Source organism: Otolemur garnettii, unplaced genomic scaffold (assembly GCF_000181295.1).
Source record: "Otolemur garnettii isolate 467f Iridium unplaced genomic scaffold, OtoGar3 scaffold00086, whole genome shotgun sequence".
Taxonomy (NCBI): Eukaryota; Metazoa; Chordata; class Mammalia; order Primates; family Galagidae; genus Otolemur; species Otolemur garnettii.
In genome coordinates, this window is record NW_003852481.1 from 8,364,183 (window position 1) to 8,368,998 (window position 4,816).

The 4,816-nt window shown below is 43.3% G+C and overlaps 1 pseudogene; it reads right to left on the minus strand.

Annotated features, from left to right (window-relative positions):
- Window positions 1-2,061: 2,061 nt before the first annotated feature.
- Window positions 2,062-4,816, minus strand: part of LOC105887435 — a 13,564-nt pseudogene continuing 10,809 nt past the window's right edge.

Here is a 4,816-nt window from a genome sequence, read left to right on the forward strand (position 1 = left end):
CACCTCCCAGGGAGCACAAAGGAGGAAAATGACAAGGGTGTATTCCTCACCTCTAAAGACACATCCCAGATATTGCTCGTTGTACTTTTACTGACATCCCAGTGCCCAGGGCTTAGTCACATGGCTACAGTTAGCTGACTAACTAACTGAGGGACTGTTAGGAGGCTGGGAAATATAGTTGTTGTTTCAAGTGGCTGTATGTCCAGCTGAAAAAAGGACTTGGTTACTCAGAAAGAAGAATGGCTTTTCATAGTCCTCACTGCATAGCTCCAATTTCACGGCCTTATACGAGCAGTCGCTGAAGGGTACCTGATGAAAAGTAACTGCGGAGGATGGCAAGACAGAAGGCAGAGAGACTATTTAGAGCTATTTCAGTAATCCAGGTAATTAATCCAGTAATGAAGGGCTAAGGAAGGCGTGGTAGTGAGGGTTGGTAGATAAAGTATATATCTGAAGGATATTAAGGCAGTAGAATTAATAGCACTTGGCGACTGATTGGTTGAGGGAGGTAAAGGGGTGGAAGGAATTCAGATGATTCCCAGGGTTCTAGGTAGATGAGTCTTCCTTTCCCCAACAACAGGAGCCTAGTGAAGAAAGAGCAGATTGGAGTTCAGTTTAACAGGAGACCCTACTGGAACCTACGCTGGCTCTCTGACGGACATAGGGCAAGCCCAGTTGAGCTGTCTATTTGCACAATAGCTGAGAAGCTTCCTAAGATAAAATGTGTTTGAAAAGAAAAAAGCAACAGGAACTACAACCTCCCTTATCAAAAGAGAAGAGAGACTTGAGAGTATTTTGGAAGCGTGTGTTTTCAAGGGTTGAAAGAACATGAGAGCATAGAGCTGAGACAATTTGGATTTTTTTTTTTGAGACAGAGGTTCGCTCTGTGGTCCAGGCTAGAGTGCCATGGCGTCATAGCTCACTACAACTTCAAACTGCTAGGTTCAAGTGATTCTCCTGCTTCAGCTTCCTGAGTAGCTGGGACTACAATCATGCCATGATGCCCAGCTAATTTTTCTATTTTTTTTTTTTAAATAGAGGGCAGAGATGCTTTGCTCTCACTGGTCTCAAACTCCTGACCTCAAGGGATCCTCCTGCTTTGGCCTCCTAGAGTGCTAGAATTACAGGCATGAGCCAAATCCTGACAATTTGGATTTTAATTATTATTTGTACCTACTGGCTGGTGTTGCCCTGTACCCGAAGGCCATCCTCTGGGGATGCTCTGGTAGTTGGTATAGATGTCTGGAGCGCAGGAGAGAGGTCTCAGCTGGACATTGAGTTTTGGGAGACATTGGCCTATAGCAGTAGAAGACTTGGGAGTGGATGAGATAACCCAACGAGTATGTATCAGAAGAAAAGAACAGAACTGAGGTCAGAAAACTCCAGTGTTTATGAGAAATCTGGGAGGAAATGACCTCAACAGGAAGCCTTTGGTGGAGAAAATTAATGCTCTCCAAAAGTCCATACATTCCCCTACATTTCCCAGACTCCTTTACAATGAGGGTGGCCCATATGATTAGCTCTGGCCAGTGGGCTGGGAGCAGGAAAAAAAAGGGGGTCCCTTCTGGTGGAGGACAATTAAGAGTCGATGCAAGTTCTCCATACTTTCTCCCAAGATGGCACCATTCCTAGAGGGAGGGAGAGGGTCTGTATTCTCACTTGGCACTTGGAGGAGCCCCTCCCACCTACAGGAGATCCCATCAGAGAAGTATCATCAAAAGAGAGAAGAATCATAGTAAGTGTACTGGTTAAACTAGAAATCTGGCTAGTCTGAGAGAGACCCAAAATAACCGTGACTTACACAAGTTAGACATTTATTTTTTCCTCCCACATAAAACTGTGTGCTGGTTTTAGCAGACTGCCCCACAAAGCTGTCCAGGGTTTGGAGGCTCTTCCATTCCCTGTGTGTTGCCCTTGTCCCCATACTCTAAGGTAGCTCACCACCATGTCCCCATGGGAAGGTAGAAGGAGAGAGAAGAGTGTAATCTCCCTTCTATTTTTTTTTTTTTGAGATATGATCTCTTTTATTTATTACCCAAAATATCTTAATCTTGGCTGGATTCAAGACTTAGAAGTGGAAGCTCTCAGAGAGGACAGCCTGCGTCTCTTGACCATCTGTTCCTGGCGCTTTTCTTTGGCCTCCTTCATTCTCTTGGCCGAAAGTTTCGCATATTCAGCAGCCTCTTCCTTATTTTTCTTAGCACGCTGTTTCTTCAGAGCAATACGCCGGCATTTAAGTTGCAGGACACGTGGAGTTACAAGATGCTGAATCTGGGGTGCTTCGGCCTTTGGTTTCTCACCTTCTCTGTTTAAGGGCTTTCTCACAATACATCAGCTAACATCATCTTCTTTAGATAGAGTGAAAAGTTTGTGGATTCTGCTAACTCTTTTTTGGGACCCAGATGCCCAAGGTACCACAGTATTGGTCAGTCCAGGGATAGCCTTCTCTCCCTTTCTTTTACAATAACCACGGTGAGGACACTCAGCTGGGCATCCACAACACAACCCCAGATTGACTTGCACTTCCTTTCTCCAGTTCTCCTTGGTCTCTAACGGGAATGCCCCTTACTCAGCATCAGGTGGACCCACCATGATTCAAGACACCCTGCTTCATGGGGAAACCTTGCTTGTCATTCCCACCACTGATTCGGACCCCATGACCCTTCCCTTCTTTACCCAGAACATCATCAGCAACTTCCGTGGCCAGACACTTCTCATGGAATGCGTGAAGTTTGCATTCATTGTCCACTTCGATGAGTTTCTGGCAGCCAGTGGCTGGGAAGGAGATACTTAGCTTCGTCCTGAAGCAGCTGATTGCCTCCCTACTCTCCCTTCTGTTAATGACAAAATCATAACTTCTTCTCCCACTTCACTGGTCAGAACTAGTCACGCTGCCTATAAAGTATGGAGAGCTTGCATCTATTCTTGGGAACTATCATCTTTATTTTGAATGGCCATGAGTCTAGCGCCCAGTTAAAAATCAGGGACTCTACCCTCATAGGTTGCTGGTGGGAATGTGACATGGTGCGATGGCTTTGGAAAACAGTTTGGCAGTGACTGAGTGGTTAAATTATGGAATTCCCCTGTGACCTAGCAATTCCACTCCTAGGTATAAACCCACGGCAAACAGCACACCCACGAAAACTTGTTTGTGAATGTTCATAGCCACATTGTTCAGAATGGTCAAAAAATGGAAATAACCAACTGTCCATCAACTATGAGTGGATAAACAAAATGTGGCATAACATATAATGGCGTGTGATTTGGCAATAAAAAGGAATGAAATACTGACACACGCTACTACATAGATGGACCTCAAAAGAAATAAAATAAAATGAAACAAACTTCCTTTTGGCTGGAGATGCCATCTTCCAGTAATTCACCAAAATGACAAACACAAAGGGAAAGAAGAGAGGCCCCTGATACATGTTTTCTCAGCCTTTTAGAAAATATAGAGTTGTTCCTTTGGTCACATATATGCGAATCTACAAGAAAGGGGATATTGTAGACATCAAGGGAATGGGTACTGTTCAAAAAGGCAGGCCACACAAATGTGACCATGGCAAAACTTGAAGAGTCTACAATGCTACCCAGCATGCTGTTGGCATTGTTGTAAACAAACAAGTTAAGGGCAAGATTCTTGCCAAGAGGATTAATGCTCGTATTGAGCATATTAAGCTCCCTAAGAGCCGAGATAGCTTCCTGAAGTGTGTGGAGGAAAATGATCAGAAAAAGAAGGAAGCCAAAGAGAAAGGGACCTGGGTTCAACTAAAGTGCCAGCCTGCTCCACCCAGAGAAGCCCACTTTGTGAGACCAACGGAAAGGAGCCTGAGCTCCTGGAACCCATTCCCTATGAACTCATGGCATAATAAGCATATAACATAGAACACAGGAGTACCAGTGGACCCACGTTTTTAGGTGCAAGAACCTATTTGTTCCCCATGAGCTCATGGCATAATAGGTGTACAGCATAGCACACAGGATAACCAATAGGCCCCATGTAACAGTGATACAAGATGCTGGAACCTGTTTCCCATGAATTCAAAAGTCAATCAATGCTTTGTCACATTCAATGGCAAGGTCCCTCTCTGAGCTACTGGAACCTCTTCCCTATGAATTCATGGCATGGTAGATAAAAGTAATAGCCTACTGCTACTGTGAAAATGTTTCTTGTTCATTCACTAAAAGTGCGATTTTTTTCCCCAAAGAAGTATTAAAGTAAATTTTAATGTGTCCTAAAAAAAATAAAAAAATAAAACAAGCCAATCACAAAAGACCACATATATAATTCCACTTATATGAAACTTCCAGAAAAGACAAATCTATAGAGACAGAAAGTAGGTTAGTTGTTGCCTAGGGCTATAGGAGTTGGCAAGGTAGAGGTGGAGATTAGTTGGGAAGAAAGGCAGAATAACTGCTAATAAGTATGGGGATTTTGTTTAAGGATGATGAGAAAAGTTTTAAACTTAGATCGCGATGATAGTTGTGCAAATCTGAGGATGTAATAAAACCATTAAATGATAGTGACTTTTATAGCATGTGAATTAAATCTCAATAAGGATTTTTTAACATCAGGTATCCTATAACTGGGGAAGAAGAGGATAATGAAGACATGAGAACGGCTTGCAGCCCTCTTTCACACCAAGGAAGGCAAGATTTCAAGAGTGAAGAATTAATGGCGTCCCACTATGGCAGATTGAGCACAGCTAAAGGCATGTTCAATGGTTTTCTGTCTCTACTCTTAAAAGAAGCATTCCTAACCACTTCACACACATTGGGTTGGCTGTTAATTTTTTAAAAAACTTAAAAAGGGGCT